At 34.4% G+C, this 20,032-nt stretch overlaps 1 long non-coding RNA gene and 1 pseudogene across 1 annotated transcript; both read right to left on the bottom strand.

Annotated features, from left to right (window-relative positions):
• Positions 1-15,206: 15,206 nt before the first annotated feature.
• LOC145100474 (uncharacterized) lies at positions 15,207-15,572 on the bottom strand. The gene is made up of 3 exons (XR_013705066.1): positions 15,494-15,572; positions 15,307-15,375; positions 15,207-15,220 (listed from the first exon to the last, which is right to left on the bottom strand). It is a non-coding gene; the product is annotated as an uncharacterized LOC145100474 (long non-coding RNA).
• A 434-nt stretch (positions 15,573-16,006) lies between these two features.
• On the bottom strand, positions 16,007-17,401 carry LOC145099066 (chaperonin 60 subunit alpha 2, chloroplastic-like; annotated as a pseudogene).
• Positions 17,402-20,032: the final 2,631 nt, after the last annotated feature.

Genomic DNA, 20,032 nt, shown 5'->3' with positions numbered 1-20,032 from the left:
ATACTATTGCACTCCAGCCTTTGGAACTTTTTCAAAGTATGGGAATAAAATATTGGATTTTCTGGAAAAACGGGTTCAGTTATTTTTACTAAAGGATTGATGTTTACGAAAGTACCCACTAATTTTAATATTGATAACCTAAAAAACTTAGACTAACTATGTACTTATAGGCAGTGTACCTAGTCAGATTACAATATAGCTTAGGTAAGTCGAGTGTCGATCACAGGGAACGGTGTTATTAATTAATCTATTCACTACTAAATTAATCTAACTATAAATAAGCTAAAAGGGGTTTTTATCTAATTTTGCAAGTTTAGATGAACTTAATTCTTTAACAGAAACACAATCAATAATTTAAAACACTCCTATCTAGTTCGAATCCACTTCGTCCTTATGGCTAGCTAATATGTATGGATTATTAAGTTGGTTGTTATTATATTAGTAATTTAGGTCTAAATTTACCAATAATTAATTAATTCATGTATAACTATGTATGGTCACACACAACTAAACACAAAACCAATTAGGTTATGAGTATGCTATGTAAGATTTATCATGCAAACACAATTATGGTCATCATTTATGTTCTCTAGCACAACAAAGTCAATTACTTCAATTATTCACTAAGATTATAGTTGATCCTAGCTCTAGCAATCCAATGTTCATTAAATTACTAGGTTATCATGTTCATGCAGTTAATGGTCACTATGCTACCCACAACATGAATTAAGGCAACTTAAAGTAATAACATAAGCATGCTAGGTAACACTAAATCAAACACAAGCAATTCACCAACTAAATAAATCTATATAAAATTATGCTATTCATAAGTTAGAAGCTTCATCTAGCTAGATAAGAGTAGCTAGATTCAGCTGATCATAGTAGCAACTAACACATAAACACAATTGAAATAATAAAACATGTTCATAAGTATTAAACAAGTAAACAAATTATGAACTTTTACTCTCTTGGTGTTGAGAAGCCCTTTCCAGAACCTTTCTTCTGTTGTAATTCGCCTCCTGGAACCTCTTCCTTCAGCCAAAAGTCTTTTTAATCGTAATGGAGAAGGATATATATATATATATATATATATATATATATATATATATATATATATATATATATATATTCTCGAAAATCATTGTTCACGTCGTGAGAATTAAAAACTCACGTTGTGAACTCAAAGTTATCGTGATCGCCAAGGATTCCTCTCCCCGGATACTTATCCTCTATCTTTCTATACTCACTTCGTGAACCATCCACTGTTCACGTCGTGAGTACGTCTTTTTGGGTGTTTTTCTTGTCTTTCAAGCCTTCAACCTCCAAAGTTCCATCCTTTAACGCTTTTAGTCCCTTTCTTCAAAATGCCTTCTTTTTGGCTGCAAAATATAATTTAACCTTATAAGTATCTTTATTCATTGCAAATGACCAAAATATATATAAAAATGTACTTAAATATTGCCTAAAATATGTATAAATATGGCAATATCAAATACATATCTTGTTGATGTAGCTTGACTCCATGAAGCTCGAGAGCCTAGTGCCCCAAGTGTGACACCTCAAATGGTTCACACAACATCATCAACATTTGGAATAACCATGAGAAGAAGACACTCCAAGCTCAAATCGGCTAGCCCTCACATATATATCAATAGTGCCAATTTCTTGAGCTAAAGGGGCCTTTATATAGTGTAACCCATGAGTTTACCCATTCCTTATGGTCCATGGGTTTTAACCTCCATGGAGTATCTATGGGCCACCACATGGGTTAAACCCAACTTAAGGAATCATGGATCATAAGCCCACATATATAAGAATGAATGATTTACACAATCAATCACCATATATTTAATAAGTCACTTTTGATCACTAAATTTAGTCCAAATTAATTCTTGATCAATACTAATTAAATAACATAATTTCATATTAATATATTAGAACTTATAATATATTAATATGTCACAAATGTCTTCTTCTCACAAAAGGTCTATCCAAATGTCCCGATGCCATGCAATCCAAATGGACCATGTCGAGTCAAGTCAAGTCTTACCAATTATAGTTATGGACTTAGACACTAATCTAACAGTTTTTTCAATTGGCTGGATAGTTCCTGCATCTCTGATGGTGCAAGACGATACGAGGATTTAGCTACGTGGGTAGCTCCAGAAATCAAGTCGATTCGGAATTCGACTTGGCGTTCAGGAGGAACTCCTGAAAGATCCTTAGGGAATACATCAGGGAAATCGCAGACTTCAGAGATATCCTTGATGATTTTCACTTCTTGTGTCTTATCAAGCACATGAGCTAAGAAGGCACGGTAATCTTTGTGAAGATACTTATGGGCCTTAAAGCAAGAAATGATTTGGAGATTCACACCGGATTTGTTTTCGTAGATAATGAGAGATTTGATACATGGAAAATTTAGACGAATGGATTTTTTGTAACATAGGATATCAGCACGGTGAAGACTTAACCAATCCATGCCGATTATAATGTCAAAGCTTTTAAATGAGACCGGCATAAGGTCAATTTGAAATTAATAGTTATTTATGGTAAGTGTGCATCCAATATATATATATATATATATATATATATATATATGTCATTTTTGCTCTCGGTTTTTCCATTGGTCGTCTCTACAGTGAATGTATCTTTTAGTGATTTGGGATTTTGTGTTAGTAAGTGTTTGAATTTATGGCTCACAAAGCTTTTCTCCACACCACTATCGAAAAGAACACATGCATAAGAAATGTTGAGAAGAAACGTACTGATAACTACATTAGGATCCGCGATCGCTTCTTCATAGCCAATTGTCAGAACCCTTCTTGCACCACCTACATTCTTTGTCTTAGGACAATTTCTCTTGAAATGCCCTAATTTCCCACATTTGTGACAAGCTTGGCTTACTCCTGCGGTAGGGACTTGAGAGATGGGTTGTACTGGTGCTTTACAGAAAGGGATAGTGTGCCCCTTTCTATTACAGTTTTTGCAGTGCATTTCTCTGCAAACTCCCGTGTGATGGAAGTTGCACTTATTGCACTCTGGCAAAGTTCTATCATATCAACTTGTATTTGTTGGAGTACCATGAACAGTGGTAGGAACAGGGGCTGGAACAGCAACAGGAACATTAGCAGCATGTACTGCCACTGTTTGTTGGTTTTTCGAAGGCTCTTGAGACGATTAACCCTTTCGCTTATTCTAGAACTTATTTTTACTGCCCCTTCCTTGGGATCCTCCGGGATAGGTATCAAGAAGCCCTGACGAACTCCATGATCTACTAATGTTTGTGCCAAATGCTTGGCATTATCGAAAGTAAGTGGGTTTGCAGCTATTACATTCCCTTGTATATGAGGAGAGATTCCCCAGTTATATATAGAAAAATGCATGCAGCAAACTTTACTTTGCTTGCTTCATAGCAAACATAGATTTCAAACACTGATTTGGTTTTCTCGAACCATCGTGTCAAAGTAATGACATGTACGGTGCTATCAAAGGTTTTGGATTTTGGATTCGTGAAGTCTTTATATGAACACTCCCTAGGGTGTCCAAGACTTTCCCCATGATTAGAAGGATGAGCAACGCTACCCACTCCACTATTACCATTTGTGTTAATTTGTGTCATGGCAACAACCACGACGACAGTCACTGCTGCTTGGAATACAGCAGGATCATATTGTGGAGGTGGGGGCGGTGGTGGATTTGGTGGATTGTTGTTCTCTCTGTTAGAATTTCTTGGAGGCATCTTTCTCTAAAATAATTTAAGAGAAAAATGATGATAAGTTCTCTATAGTGGTTATGAGTCAGGTGATATTGAACAAATATATACTAGTTTTAAGCGCATCATATCCTGACTTTCATGGTGCTCTGCAATTTACAACAGGAGTTTACTGATATAAGTAAATAATTGTAATGAAAGTTATGGTATCTAATGAATTTGTATAATGTAATCCATACCAGGTCTTTCTATAATCACTTAGTGTATACGAATCATACATAACCAAGACTAAATAGACCTTTGAATAAGTGATCCTACTCTAAGTCCACAACCAAACAAGGAAAAAGAAATAAAGCTTAACCACAAATTCTAAGTCTATAAAAACTTAATTATATATAACTCTAATGTATACACTTAGTAATTATAGCGTTACCAGTAATGATCCTTTGTTTTCACATGTTTGTTTCTAGTAAGAATGATCCTTCTTGAATCTTGTTGTTTCAGTGTTAGAGTGTCATAAAACACTGCTATAGTATTTTAACTTTATGTTTGATTCTAGATTTCTTCTGGTATATAGGTTTGGTAAGTTTTAGACTTTTTGCAACACCACTATCACTCCCAAACACATGTTGGTCATATCTCAAATAAATATAGTTGATCAGGCTATATTTATCCCAAATATGATTACATAACTGTCTAGGTTTAACTGTAGTGTTCAACATCTAAATACTTTTGTGTAGTTCTCATTGTGATACTGTTTCATGTATGTATGCATGTTAGCATACTTCTTGTAAAATACGTAGATTTTAAAAGTATACTTTTAGTCAGAGCGCTTCTGTCCCATTATACTTATAGTTGTATATCTTTTATGGTTTGATATACTTAGTTCACTATAAACAATGCTCTGATACCAATCTGTCATACCCCCAAACCAGAATGGCAGAAACATTCGGGGGGTGGAGGGCGTCATGTTTAAGTATCACAACCATTGTATAATAGTAATCAAAGCACAAATAGCCATTACATTGATAAAGTAACCATTTTTACATCTGTGTTCAAAACATTGTATGTTAACACCAAAATGTATAATAAAAGAAAAAACATGAGTCTATGAAGTTCCGTCTTCTCAAAACCTGTGGATACCTATTTACTGGTTTCCTGTGAATACAAGTAGTTTTGAAAAGAGTGTCAAGAATTATGTTGGTGAGCTCATATGTATGTTTGTAACTAAAATCTGTTTTCTGTTCTTTGATAATGTAAGTATGTTTTCCCAGAAAATCTTATATTTTATATTGTAGTATGTTGTAAGCAAAACGTGTGAATGTTATTGTACTCCGAAGTAAAAAATGTAGTATAGTTCACACAAAACCATGAAAAGTATGTTTTCTTTGTACTGAAATAGTATTCTGTATTTGTACTTGTATGAAAACCATGTGTGTGTAATCGTCTAGTTTTACCAACTGTACTTGGGAAATACTATATTATACTCTTATTATTAAATAAACCTATGTGAAGTTTTTTAGTTATTCATACACTAATCATTTTGTTCAATACCAAATTCTGAGTTATTATGACCATGTTTGATGACTTAAGATGGCCTAAACACGACGTTCTTCAGGCGTCGCAATCGGTACGACGTTTGTCACTTCAGGCCTGTCGGCCTAACTGTAGCGAACAATCAAGGTGCAGGACTGTCAGTCCTATATAGATCTATACACAATTGTCATGCTCTCCCTCCAGGAATCTCTGGTTATATTTTCAGGACATGGTTGGTACTTAGATAAGTACTTGAAGTGGGTCTCACCAATGCTACATTGATGATTACGCGTAGAATAATGAAAAGTTACTTTGTAATGAAGAAACTATAAGTATGTTTCTTAAACTATATTTAATATAGTTTATATGTTTGTTTTCAGTAATGTATTATGAATATGTAAAGTAGTGCATATGATTCATAAACTATACCTATTATAATTTATATGTTTGTTATCTGTATTGAAATCTGAACTTTGAAAGCAATGTACAAGTTTTATAAACTATACCTATTATAGTTTATATTTTTTTGGTTAACTGTAATGAAATCCTTTATCAAATTTGTAAAATCCGTAATAAGGATGTTCCTTGAAATTCAATATTCACTACTAGAAAAACAGCCTTTTACGACGCTCATTGCGTGTCGTAAAAGGCTCAGACGACGCGCAAATCCGCGTCAAGGAAGGCCCTGTCATAAAGAGAGACGACGCGCAATTACGACGCACGTTTATGACACTCAATGCGTATCAAGGAAGGCCCTGTCATAAAGGAAGACGACATGCATTCGCGTGTCGTAACCTTACAACGCGCGTGTTAATGACACGCGATGCGTATCATTAAAACCCCTGTCAAGAAAGGCCATGTCATAAATGAAGATGACACACATTTTTGCGTATCGTAAATGTAAATGTTTAATATATATATATATATATATATATATATATATATATATATTTATATATATTTATATATATATATATATATATATATATATATTTATTAATTTTTAAATTAAATTTGCATTTAATGTCTCATAATAGAAATAAAATTGTTGGGTTTTGAGCAATCTAACACTTCCTAAGTGTGCATGCAACCCTAATAAACCTTGGATCTATGTTTTCTTCTAAAAAACATGCAAATAATAAATTCCAAGGTTTCTTCCTAACTAGCATAGCATAAGGATTATGAATCATAAAAGTACTAGTAGAAATACATACCTTTTGATGATGGTTGATTGTTTGGAGTTTGAGAGCCAAGCACCAATAGTGTGAATGCCTCAAATGGAATCACAAATCACCACAAACACTTGGAAAACTTTGAGAGAGTAGTATACTTTCTTGTGGAATCGGCCACCACTAAGTCTCACACTACTAGTGTCACATTTCTTGCATCATATGCTTCTTTATATAGTGTGCAATGTTAGGGTGAAACCCTAATAACCCATGTCTTTTCCTTTCCAAGGATCCATGGGTTAAAAGCTCCATGGACCATCCATGGACTTCCATATTAGCTTAGCCCATTAACAAATGAGTATTAGCCCACACTATATAAAATATAATAGCCCATAATTTAACCAGTCTTCTTTTTAATCTCTAAATTAGTTCATAATTAATTTAAGACTAAAACTAATTAAATAACATGACTTCATATTAATATATTATAACTTATAATATATTAATAAATCGTAAGTATACAATTCTCATAAAATTATCCATAAATCGTTTGGGTGAAGTGCAACCCAAATGGACCATGCCGGGCCGGGTCAAGTATGTACCAAATAAGTTATGGACTTAGACACCTTATCCAACAGACTCCCACTTGGATAAGTCTAATAACTATATTAGCGTATGTTACTTCAGGAACCAACCAGCAATCGTAGCTCTCGAAAACTCTGTTGAACTATGAAGCGCCATTTTTGATAAGTGATCATATAATCCTCTGTTCTCATGATATCAGCCGGACAAATACATGGAAAAATGTCGTACTTATTGTCCAACAGTTTGTTTCCTGATTTCCGATTTGTTTGACAAAGAACTTAATCGAACACATTAATTTAGTTCTAACCGGCCGGTTCATAGGTCACAACAAAATCATCGAGGGGCCCAAATATCGCTTCTATTTCTAGAAGGAACAGATAAACTTCGACTCATATGCTTGTTTTACTACTTGTTGAATTGTACACAAAGGCACATTTTATAACATCAAGTTATTGATGCGTTTACGTGCAATCAATGCACAACCAACTCATAGGTAACAACTCATATCTCTAGGTTTGAAGATTTATATGATATTACCGTCTCACGATCACTCGAGATAAATTCCATGAAGTGATACAAGTGAGCGTGGGTTTATTCCAATACTCATAACTTATGAGCACTCATGAATGTTGTAGCAACCATTGCTATGACTAAACCCATTTAGCCATCTACAAACTCGATTCATGACAGTCTTGATTCATACCTACTTCCAACATATGAATGACTGTGGAGTGTTTAAATAACTTAGTCATTCGGAAAGAATAACCTAGTTATTTTGGAAGTCAAAACATGCAAAGTGAAACGCAATAATAATCGAATCCAATATGGTCTCAGAACCCTTTTGAATATAAATAGAACCACCTTTTATTTATCACCATATTGAATACACATTATTCATTGTATAATGTTTCAAACAATCAACTTAAGACTTGAATAAAAAACAACAGTCGTCCCATGCTCCTAGCATGTACACTTTGTTTTCTAAACAATTGTTATGCCATACTCCAAGTATGCACACTATGTTTGTCTATGATCCTTACATTGTGATGTAGATCAATTGAACATGATTCCAATGATACTCATTTCACAATCCCAAATCCTTATTGTAAATGTGAGAATCCCCGATTCCTATCATTTACCAAAAAAACTGTTAGATTTTAAACTTTTATGCAATGTTCCTCTTGTAATGATTATTCACAAATTCACAAAACTTGCCACCAGTCATTATAGAGTATTCCAAAGAAGGTCAAGTTCTATGGAACGAAAGTCTCATATTCAAAGTACATTGCTTTGAACATCCTTCTTGCATTAAGGTTTTCTAATCTTACATATATTTAATAACTTCCACCTATGGAGACATTTCCATAGTCCCATTTTGACTATCACTTCCGAACAAGAGTTACTTCTTCTCAGAATATGTCAATATGGTCCTTTCCGACAACTTACATCATACTTCCAACTGTCCCTGAGCAACCAATCTTTGGCGAACCTCAGATTTGTCCTCGACAATTGCTTAATCACTTTAGTCATATCCAGTTCTAGACTTTTCCCTTCTCAATGCCTTAAGCATTTGGAAAATTTAGAAAAGATGAATATTATAGCACATGCAATCGATCCTATATCCGAAGCATATGGGACACGATTCATGATGTTTGACATAAACACATGATACTAGACCAGTCTTTTGCTACAATATATTTTATTTTCCATGTTTTCAAAATTTAACTATGAAGAGGGATGCCGTAATCATAATCGAATTTTGAAAACGCAATATATATAGAATTTATTCAAGTTGAACCATTCCAACATAAAATTCATATATATATATATATATATATATATATATATATATATATATATATATATATATATATATTCTTGACTAAAGATGATTAAAATCTCAATCTAAGCTTTAGAATTGAAATGAAGTATAATTTCCTCTCCCTTAATTATAGCAAAACAACTTTTCAACCCCTGCAACTTCACAAATTGAAACTTTGTTTTCTATAATTAACATTGCTAACTTGCAACACTAAACGTAATAATCATGCTCCCACTAACATGATGATTATCAGCATAACACTTATGCTCCCACTAACTCTGACATAGTTCCAGAAATCTGCTGGACTTCTGAAATTTAGATTCATACACCCTTTCTTAGATAGCTCACATGTGTGTCTAAGCAATTTCAAGAACTATGAAAAGGGATGTCGTAATCATAGTCTCAATTTCTTAGACCTTTTCCATTTCTCACAAGTCCATGTTAGTGTGCCGGTTAACCACGCACGCTCCACTAACGACTTTTGAAAATGCAAATAACACAATTGATATCTACGTAAAATCTACTTAGTGAAAGCGTTTCCTCACCATCATTTTCATGAATCGGAGAGAAACCTTATGACACTTAGATTTTATAGTATATGAGTTCCTATCCATGTGAATTTGTCAAAACCATAATCACAAGATAAGGTTAGTGACAAATTCAGCCTTACGTGGATTAAACTTGTTCAATCTTAGTTTCTTGTCACCTTGGTAGCACAAGGCCCACCAATGCTTCCAAGTTGAACTCTGATAACTCACATGCAAATTCAACTTATTTGAAGTAGGTACAGAAATAAGAATTATGTCAACACGATAGGTTGCAAACCTTAAGTTGTGTGCTAGTGATAAATTAGAGGTTTTACTCTTGATTAAATCTTGAAACTCTTTCAGGATCTTTAAGGCTCCCACTGTCCCCTTGACATATAAGTTTCCCCAGTCAAGAACCATTCCTTGATAAAACAAATATTCAAGGGATAGTGCGGATTCTTATCAAGACTAACACTTCACACAATTGGTCTTAGTTGGTCTTTGTCTCATCCAAGACATCACAACTTACCAATCTCAAATGTACAAGGGTAGAAACATTCTACACTACATTTGATAAGTGTTTTAAACCTTACTTTATGTCACTCAATGTTACAATCTTGGAGTATGACTCTAAGAATTGTTTTGGAATGAAGTATGACTCATCTTCTCGATCTTAACCAATCCAACAATTCATGACCTCTCTTCTTAGCCATAACAATGCACTAAGACGTCCTTAGAGTATGAATTTGTGATATGGTTTCATAATCATTAAGATGATCATGAAATACGATACTAAAGTACTCTCCCATCCTTTCAGATTTGAGAAACTTTTATCTTTCTGCCTAATTTGATTCTTCTCATTTGTTTTGTCATACATTGTAACCTTTCCAATGTTACAGAATTATACTTAACCTCATAAGTATAATCATATTTACTAATATTTATTAAATCATGACAAATCAATCTTTGTGGTAGACCTTGACCAACGCACACCCAGTGTACCTAATTCCCTAGTCCTTCACTTGACTCACATATACATGTGATCACATAATTAGTCTTAATTTTCAAAGATGAAAATTCTCATTCATCATACAATACAACTTGTATGATTCCAAGTTTCTATCCAATTGAAACTTGGGTGATGAAAAACTTTCTTCATTTGGTAAATTCAGACACTACCACAAATGAAAGAATCAAATCCACTTTCCAATACTGCTATTACTTGAAACATATAAGCAACAATTTTCCACAGATGCCATTGTAAGGATATTTTTAAAATAAATAAAATTAAAACCTTTTTTTCTTTTATTTTAAAACTTTGCGGAAAAACTTATCCTTACAATCCACATGAAAACCTTGTTGCTATCTATTCATAAGCAATATATTATAACTCTTAAGCAACAACTCAAAATTCTGATTGCCGAACCATGCGATCGAAACCCACCTTTGCAATCAGAATCAACATATACTTACTTTAAGCTTCCTATCTTTTCTTTGATTCTTAAAAACATCAGCATGTGACCCATTCACATTATGTAATAAGAATCTCCAAATAGGAACTTAATAGAGTTAGACAGTGGACTTTACCCGACGTAGAGTAAAACCTCTTGACTTGATCAACCTTATGACCTTTCAGGTGAATAGGGCAGCTTCGCAACCAATGCCCCTTCCTTTGGCAACAAAACACATGGACCCTTTGGTAATGGCACATGAGGCTATCTCAGACTTAGCCTTTCTCTTTACCATTTGGTCAACCGAATTGACTATGGCCGATCCCTTTCCATTGGGAAGAGAAATCCTTTTCTAGATATCCAATGCTACCATTGTCAATGTCCATGTAGACTTGGGAAGTTGTTCTTTTAATCAAATTTGCTTTACTGGTGTTCCAAATCATTGCTGATTCCACAACACCAAGCAAATAGATAACATCATTAAGGGTCATGTCATAGTCTGCCTCATAGTAGTCCTAAAGAGACTCACTATGTTACTAAGAAAGTGATTGAACATCCAACTTTCACGAGACTTTAACACCCAACTCTCTCGGCTTGTCAATATATGACTTTATCTCCAAGATGTGAGCACACATAGACTATGCTTGCCAATAGGGATTGAGTGACTTTAAACTTTTCAAGAACTTGTGGGTGAGGGAGAATAATTGGAGGAGGTGGAGGAAGTGAAGCATGATGTTGAGGGACACCATCTTCAAGAGATTTGGGAAGATCATAGTTGTCTGAACCAGACATCTATAATGGGAGAAAATCAAGTTAATTGATTCAAAGTCCTTAATATAACACCCAATATGAAATACTAAGGCTAGGACCTAACACAATATTTTATAATTTGGAAGAGGGATGCCGTAATCCAAGCTATAAAATATTTGAAGGTAGGCGAATGACGATTCACCAATTTCCACCATGAAAAACGAAATAATTTATTAGGTTTTAATTGGATTTGAAATTCCTAGATCTTTTGAGATTCATTGAACTTTTCAATGGCATGTTTCAATCTCGAACGTGCCCTCTCAAATTTTGTGACTGGGATGCCGAGGATCACAAAACAAGGTGTGAATAACCATACCAATTCACTTGGTACCCTTAATATTATCACCCAATCAATGTGCCGCTTAACCACACACGCTCCATTGATCTATGAAAAACATTAAGTCACCCTTCGTGATCCTTACTAGTCCAAGTTAGTGTGCCGGTTAACCACACACGCTCCACCAACGACTTGGTAAGGTACAAAGTGTGAATTCCATGGGCTAGCACCAAATTCACATTTTTCCTAAAGTAACTAAGATTGAGAATTAAATAAAACATTTAGTTAGTTTATAATATTCATCATACTTTTAATGAGAATTTAAAGTCATTGTCCTACCCGTTCGGCTAACGACCCTCCACCAAGCGGTGGGTGAGAGTGGACACCCATTAAGTTGCCATTTTATAGGCAACAACCTTATACCCACCTTATAGACCGGCTTCGTGAATGAGGCCTACTAACGGTAAAACGACTTGTTCTTATACATATATATAATAATTAACCATTAATCTTATAATAGTATAAGGGTAGAATTTTAACTTTTAAAACTTCTAGAGTATGGAATTGAAGTTTGTGTGAGACTTTACAAATTCCAAAACTTGAGGGAACGTTTTGAACAACTCATAAACTTTTCGATATTCATAACTTATGAGTTTTAATTAAGTGTTTAATACTTTTAATGAAGAGTCTCTTGGAAATCCATAACTTGAGGACAAGTTATGAAGTCCATAAAAGCATTTATTAGAAAAACTCTTCTAAAGTGTAACTTATGACTTCTTAAAAACATTTAAAAGAAAAAAACTTTTGGAATTACATAACTTGAGGACAAATTATGAATTCCATTAAAACACATTAAGATCAAGAATTAACTAACAAACAATTTGCAAATAATTCCTATGATCTATCAAAACTCATATGAACATGAACATCCACATCAACAATTTCAAGAATCATATGAACACATATAAACTTGAAATTTTGATTATAGCTTTGAAATTAGTCCATCATCATCATTACCACATCAAAAACAGGTTTTATAAGATCAAAACAGTTTAAGGTAATGATTCTAGACCAATTCCAGCACCAAAACTCGAAAATCTGCACTCAGGCCTGCCAACTCGTCGAGTGCATGAGCTGACTCGGCGAGTTGGTTGAATCTACACATGGACTCGGCGAGTACCATGAATGGACTCGGCGAGTACCATGAATGGACTCGGCGAGTCTGCTGTGCAGAATGCAGTTTTCCGACATTTTTCAGCAATTTGCATCAAGTATTCAAGAAAACAAGCCTAGGCTCTGATACCACTGTCGGGTTTTGAGCAATCTAACACTTCCTAAGTGTGCATGCAACCCTAATAAACCTTGGATCTATGTTTTCTTCTAAAATAGATGCAAATAATAACTTCCAAGGTTTCTTCCTAACTAGCATAGCATAAGGATTATGAATCATAAAAGTACTAGTAGAAATACATACCTTTTGATGATGGTTGATTGTTTGGAGTTTGAGAGCCAAGCACCAATAGTGTGAATGCCTCAAATGGAATCACAAATCACCACAAACACTTGGAAAACTTTGAGAGAGTAGTATACTTTCTTGTGGAATCGGCCACCACTAAGTCTCACACTACTAGTGTCACATTTCTTGCATCATATGCTTCTTTATATAGTGTGCATGGTTAGGATGAAACCCTAACAAAAATACCATATACAAAAAATACAATAAATTGCATAAAATTTCATGTCATACAATTCTATTTCTTACAATATATAAATTTGCATTCATCTAATCTACTCTTTGTTTCATACTAACAATCGAAAAGAATGCAACACTTGCATTTGCAGCATCTTATCTCTTTCAGCTTGAGCTTTCTTTTCCTCTTCTAACTCCAGAGCTATTCGCTTTCATCAACCCTATAAACAAAACACAAAATCACTTGTCATTTTCATTCTACTTTTAAAATTAATTCTTATTAGGACATTATACTTTTAAAACTACCAATCTAACAATTTTTTCAAAGAATACAATTTATAATTTTTTTATGGAAAGTACATTGCTATTTCTTGAATACAAGATGTTACAAACTGTGAAAGAGAAACCCTATGTCCACTTCCACCATGAAAAGTGGAAAACCAATCATTATATAGCATAGACACCTGGTTTTACAAGAATGAAGTTAATAATGATTAGATTGATAAATTAAGGAGTTAAAAATGAAGAAATATGATGTAATAATATGAGAAAAATTATTAGGTAACAGGTTAAGAAGATATAAATGCACCATCATCATCCTTGTTGTGTTGGACATAGAATAGGATGCATACCAACCAGCTTGATGAACAACAAATCAAAATAAATAAATTAACTGATTTCTCATTTTCTAATATATCTTAATGTTAAATATAGCATTTACCTAGCACAGCTTGATGAAGATCATAAACATCCTTTCTGATAAAGTAATATATGAGTAATTATATATTTGCTCTAAGAAATGAACACAATACTTTCTAATTTCAACTTAACATTGATATGGCATAGAAACTTACATTCTCTTGTACCAAATAATTTCTTATTTACTCGTACTAGCAGTAACTATATCTTCATTTTATATTTTTATTTTTTTTAATCCTCACAAGTATTTATAATCATTATCTCTGACTATAACACTAACCGGTAAGAAGAAGGCTTTTCCCTGGTAATATCTCGCAAGTCAACTTTCTGGCTAATAAATTATGTGTTGGCGTGATAATATCAACCTCCAAAAAAGAAATAACATCCTTAGATTCCTCATTGGACTTTGATGAAGTACCAACATTTTCATCTGCAATTTCCATCAGATTATTAGTAAATAAGGAACAACCTAAAAGATTAGATAGAACACTAACCAGATTGTGCAGCATCAAGAAGTTCCTCAAGTTCAAAAATCCAATTAACACCACCAGGCTGTACACAATCCATCCCATGTCCTTTCTTCAACAACTCTTCAGATTAGGGGCGATATAGTCTGGTGTCCCCACTGTTGAAAACGCCTTCTCTCACATAAACAAGCATTATGTGGTCATCTTCACAGCAATACCCAATCAATTTCACCAAATTGGGATGTCTGAGCTTACCAAGGAAATTAACTTCAGTCTAGTTGCAAGGACAAAGAACTAGAGGAGCTTACAAGCCATTCTCTGTGGCCTTGAAGACCCTCTTTGTTGAGAACCTTAACAGCACCAGACAGAGATTTGAGACCAACCCAAACATTCTTATCTATATTGCCCTTGTAAACAGCCCTTAAGTGAAAAGCACACCTTCCATTATCGCCATATTTTCCCCATCTTCAAGCTATAAAACCAAAAATGTATTGATTAAATTAAATCAAGAAACTGTCATAAATATATGAAAAAAAAAGAAAAAACTTGAAAATTTACCTGACTAGCTCGAAATGTTAGCTTCTTATCAATGTGTTCACACATGACATTAGGTTCGAATTTGATTTCCTGAATGACAAGGGTAATTTAGGAAACAGTATATATATATATATATATATATATATATATATATATATATATATATATATATAGCATTATAAGTAATACAATAGACTAAAAGGCTGACCTCAAACAGTTCTATTTCTTCATCGGGAGCAAAGCCTATGAGCTCATTTAGCTTTCCCAGCATCTCCATTGGCTTTCCACTACTCTTCACAAAGAGCATTCCAACATACCTCGATACCACATTAAACCAGATTGAGGTGGTGTTTCTTTTTGAGTTAATGAGTTAACCACTTAATATGGATAGCTATATATGTCTCTTTCTTTTTTAATTAATCTATGCATAATCACTTAATGGGTTAAGCCAAAAAACCTCACTTAATAAATGAAACATGTTGCATCTTCCTTTTATAAAACCAGACCTATCACAAATTATTGAGGTTGATGGTGAAAATGCAGGATGATTTTGAAAAAAGGGTGGTCAGCAACAAAATATAAGCCTGTGATGATTTTAAAATATTTAAATTAGTCTAATTTCCTATAGTTATTTAAAAGGGGAGAGTGAACAGTTAGGCATATGTCTAATTTTGGTCCCTGCAATACATGATTAGTAAGTAACTTAATCTAGTAAGCTATATCAGTTTTCTTTTTGACTTTTTGACTTAATGTAGAAAGAACATAGGAAACAGAAACATACAGATGCTATGATGTTGACACCACTTTCTTCATCTGGATCTTCCATTAACTTTTTAATGGATGGAATTTCCTCAAGAAGATGAATATAAGTGGCCCCACCACCAGGCACAATACCCTCATCCATGGCTACATACGTGGCATTTTTTGCATCCTCAATTCTTAGCTTTCGATCTTATAATTCCATCTCAGTGTGGGCCCCTACCGATAACCAAAATTCTTTCAATTTATTATATATACATTATTTTAGTCATAATTAATAAATAAACTGACCTTGATAATGGCAACACCACCAAAGAGTTTTGCAATTCGTTCACTGAGCTTTTTGGAAAGATAAGAACTATCTGTTTCAGAAAGATCTTTCTTTATTTGTGAAATTCTTGCTTTGATTTCAGCTTTCATGGATGGATCAGCTACAATAGTTGTGTAATTACATGTTATAGTTAATTTTTGTGCAATTCCAAGCTGATCAGAGGGTGCATATTCTAGAGATAAACCCAAATCTCCAGATAAAAACTCAGCTCCTATTTTAACATGATAAATGTCAGCAGAAAGGTGGCATAAAATAAGTCTTCAAAATGTAATATATGAAATACTTAAATTGTTACAGAATTACTTGTCATGAGGGCAATATCTTGAAGTAAAGCTTTCTTTCTTTCCCCAACACCAGGACATTTCACAATAGCAACCCTAAGTAAACCTTGATTTTTGTTAACAATTAGGGTTTCAAGAACTGAGATTGAGATATCTTCAGCAAAAATGAGCAAAGGGACACTTAATTGAGTACACTTTTCTAGAAATGGGACAATTTCTTTCACAGATGATATCTTTTGATCTGTTATCAGGACTTTAGCATTTTCAAATTCCACAGACAAATTGTTCTAATTTGTGACAAAATGAGGAGACATGTATCCTTTGTCGATCTGTAGGGAAAGTATTCCTGAATAGACATTAAAATATGAAAATGAAAAAGATAAAAAGAATGTATGAATAAAATATCACAAGATGTATTTCACTTGATACCTTCATTCCTTCTTCAACAATCACAAAAGTTTCACTTGATGAAGAAGATTCAATAGAAATTATTCCATCATGACCGATTTTATCAATGGCTTCAGCAATTAATTTCCAATAAATTCATTATTTCCAGTAGAGATGGAAGTTATGGCTGTGAACAGGAAGAAAAGAATCTTTAGAGTTTAGAGAATCTCATGGAAGAAAACACTAAAATGAAAAGAAATTTACCTTTTATATCATCTCTTTTGCTGACTGGAATCATTTTCTTTTTCAAAACTTTGATCAATTCTTTGAGACAAACAATTTTGATCAATAAGAACATTGACCACAAATCAAATATATCCTAACAGTAAATAGGGGAAGAAAAGAAGCATACTAGCAAAGAATAAGACCAGGACCGAGTCGAGAAGTACTAACCATCGTAGATGTCGAGGAGTGTTGGAGGGATTACGGAGAATCAGATAAGGTCGGCGGAGAAGGAACCTTAACATATGAAGAGGGTGTTAGTGGGATTACAAAGAAGCAGCTCCATCGAGCTCATCCTAGCACCGACTTTGAATGGAGAATGCGAAATCTTGCTTGGAAGGTGACGGATTACCGACGTACTATAGCAGAATGAAGACGGAGTACTTCCACGATGAAGAAGTCAGCGTTTCAGTTCATGCATCGTTATCTTTGTGTTGTGAGAGAGATTACACTAAGAAATTGAAAGAGGATGCGATGGAATGATGAGTGGGAATAAACCCTAAAATCGAATCGACAAATTTTCCCCTGAAATTTGGTTTGCTGCGCTGCTCTCATTATCTCCGGATGAGCCGCCAGTGAGAACCCCGACACCAGAGGACTCTCTGACATCTTCTCTACCACTGCTCGTCTCAACGTTAACGATGGCGGAGGGTCGACGATGGCGGAGGGTCGGCGATGGCGGAGGGTCGACGACCATGAAAGAGCACATAGCGGTGGTCGGAGTGCGAGGGGAGTAGTTGGCGGTCGATGTGGGGAGGGGAAAGATGTATCGTCGATTGTGGGGATAAAGAACGATGCGTCAAAAAGTGCTTAGGGCAAAGAGGGAAAGAGGGAAGGGAAAGCGGGCTTTTCTAATTTTTGGGTTTTCTTTTCCCGCTAACAACTAAACAACTCGTGTTTCATTAAAAAATATAAAACGACATGTCTAGATGACGCACATTTTATAATAAGCGCCCTCCGTGTTTTTTTTCTCTGACACTAATTTTAGGGTACGCAAAAATGCACGTCTGAAATCCTTAAAATTTTTAAAGAGTTGACATTATTTTTAGGTTACCCACTTTTGCGTATCATAAATCAATGTGTATCATAAATTGCGCGTCGTAAAAGGCTGTTTTTCTAGTAGTGATTTATGTCCAAATAGTACTAAAATAGTTTGAAAAAAAAGTCATATTTTTGTTTAACAAGTTTGGAATCATTTTATATTTATATAAATATAATATTTATATAATTATGATTAAATAGACAGTCGAATAAATAATTCTACCCCAAGCCCACAACCAAACAAGGAATAGGAAATGGAGTTAAATTACTAATTCTAAGCCTGTTGAACCGTAATTATATAATTTATACATATATAAATATATATTTTTAACGACGACAATAGTTTATAAAATATTGAAAACATTATAGATATTAACACAATTTTTATTTTGTTACAATTGTATTCCTCCCCCCCCCCCCCCACCCTATGAAAAATGATGAAAATGTTGGGGTATGAACTCACCCTTTGTGAGTGTCCGAGTGGAGATACGGTGTAGTAGAGTTAATTCCACGAGTTAGAATTCGTAAGAAAACCAAATTCTCATACCATTTCACGCAATATATATGTATATAATTAGTGAATATAGTGGTAAACATATTAGGGAATAGCCTAATGTGACAACCCAAAATTTATTCCGTTACATTACCTCGTTTCCGTTGACGGAATATTTCACTGTATAAAAGTTCCGTTAATTTGAGGTCGTAAAATAAATAAATGTTTTATTTATTTATATTTTATCTCATTAATTGGAAAAAAGTTAGTTTTTATTATTACGACCACTAAATCGGGTGCGACCAAAAGCCCGTTTAGTGACAGTATCAGGTAGATTTCCACTGAGCTCCAACTTCAACCCATATATAAGGGGGAATGGACTTCATTCCACCCCTTTTCACTCTCTCTCTATACTCTCACTCATACAAGCCCGATTTCGCCTCAAATCCGCAACCAAACGCATCCAAATCGTGAGTCTCCTTAACCTAACTTATGCTAAACATTATTGGCTGTAACTTTACCCCAAAAATCGACATTATAAGCTGTTGAAATGGAGTTTACGGCCTAAGAGCCTCCTTAGGCCGTAAACCCCTTAAATGAGGCCAAAATGACCCAAATTTGCCCCTTTGAGCCTAGGAACCAATTAAGGATTTAGCCTAGGAGTGTTTGAAGCATAAAACAATAATTTTTGGGGCTTAAAAGAGGGTTTACGTCCCAAGCACATGCTTAGGCCGTAAACACCCTCTAAACTTGTTAAATCAAGTCTAAAACACTCCCAAACCACCCTTAGGCTTAAGACATAAATTAGGGACATGCTATTTCGGGTTTAGAACATTTAAACACAAAGAATTGAGGGGTAAATTGGAGTTTACAGCCCAAGCACATGCTTAGTCCGTAAACACCCCCAAACCATGCCAAATGATAGTCAATGTCCCCTAAAAGGCCTTATACCTTCACTAGAAAATGCTAGGATTGAAATAAGGGCCTTAAACTTCCATAAAATCAAGAGGGTAGGAGTTCACGGTCGTGAACTCCCATAGGGGTGGTTCATGGGCCATAAACTCCCATATGGTCCCTTTAAACCTCTTAAATCCACTCATACAATTTAGATTTGGACCTAGCAAAATTCCACGATCAAGATAAAGCCTTTAAACATCCTAGAACACCCTCACC

The sequence above is a fragment of the Lactuca serriola genome, chromosome 4 (genome assembly GCF_051521515.1).
Source record: "Lactuca serriola cultivar US96UC23 chromosome 4, Lser_US96UC23_V15, whole genome shotgun sequence".
In the NCBI taxonomy this organism is placed as follows: domain Eukaryota; kingdom Viridiplantae; phylum Streptophyta; class Magnoliopsida; order Asterales; family Asteraceae; genus Lactuca; species Lactuca serriola.
This window is presented reverse-complemented; position numbering and strand designations above follow the sequence as displayed.